Source organism: Cherax quadricarinatus, chromosome 37, assembly GCF_038502225.1.
Source record: "Cherax quadricarinatus isolate ZL_2023a chromosome 37, ASM3850222v1, whole genome shotgun sequence".
NCBI classification, from domain to species: Eukaryota; Metazoa; Arthropoda; class Malacostraca; order Decapoda; family Parastacidae; genus Cherax; species Cherax quadricarinatus.
The window spans coordinates 9,025,048-9,026,192 of record NC_091328.1 but is presented as its reverse complement, the minus strand read 5'-3'; positions in this window follow the sequence as shown (position 1 = coordinate 9,026,192).

The window sequence follows — 1,145 nt, the reverse complement described above, 5'->3', positions numbered from 1 at the left end:
GATGGGACACAGCAACAACGGGTCGCATTTGGAAGCTGAAGTCTTAGATGAACCACAGGGATGTTAGGAAGTTTTTCCTTCAGTCACAGAGTTGTCAGGAAGTGGAATAGCCTGGGTAGTGATGTAGTGGAGGGAGGATCCATACATAGCTTTAAGAAGAGGTATGATAAAGCTCATGGAGCGGGAAGAGTGACCGGTTAGCGGCTAGTTGAAGAGGCGGAGCCAGGAGCTGTGAATCGACCCCCACAACCAGAACTAGGTGAGTACACCCTCCACCTGGTTACAGGTGAAAGGTTGGCTTGCGACCCGAAAGGGTTTAGCTCTTCTACATAAATAATAATAATGTGACCCACTATAGAATCACTACAGACCCTTTACAGAATCATTACAAAACCATTACGAAATCCCTATAGACCCACTACAAAACTATAGACCTGTAATAATCAGTACAGAGCCTCTACAGAATCATTTCAGACCCACTATATAATCTGTACAGATCCACTACATAATTAGTACGGACCCTCTAACGAATCACTACCGATCCATAACAGATTCATTAGACCCACTACAAAATCACTACGAATCCACTACAGAACCACTACACACCAATCACAGAGCCATTACAGACCATTTATAGCCAACTGGATGATGCTTTCTCGAGTTATGAGCAAAATAAAAACGAAAAGCTTAGGGAATAAAAAATAAATCTAGTCAAGTTCATAATTAAAGGTTCTACTTCCTTCCGGGACTCTATTAATAAAGTAGATAAACAGCTAAAACACAAGTATCTTTTACCTTTCCTCTTTGAAACCCCTCAAGGAAGGTTCCTTGATGTTGGTGAGGGGCTCTTGATTTAGGGAATTGGATCTGTGCTCCAGTTCCCCGAATTAAGCCTGAATGCCTTCCACATCCCCCCCCCTAGGCGCTGTATAATCCTCCGGGTTTAGCGCTTCCCCCTTGATTATAATAATAATAATAATAATAATCCTCTTTGAAAGTATCTACACAAAATGTAACTAGATCTGAGCCAGAGAAGATGTTTCGCTCAAGGCCAGGACAGATGAGTTTAGTGCTTGTGTACTTTATCTACATCTACGTCCTCCTGACCCACATTCTTGCCCTTCAAGAAGTCTGCAGTTATTAGC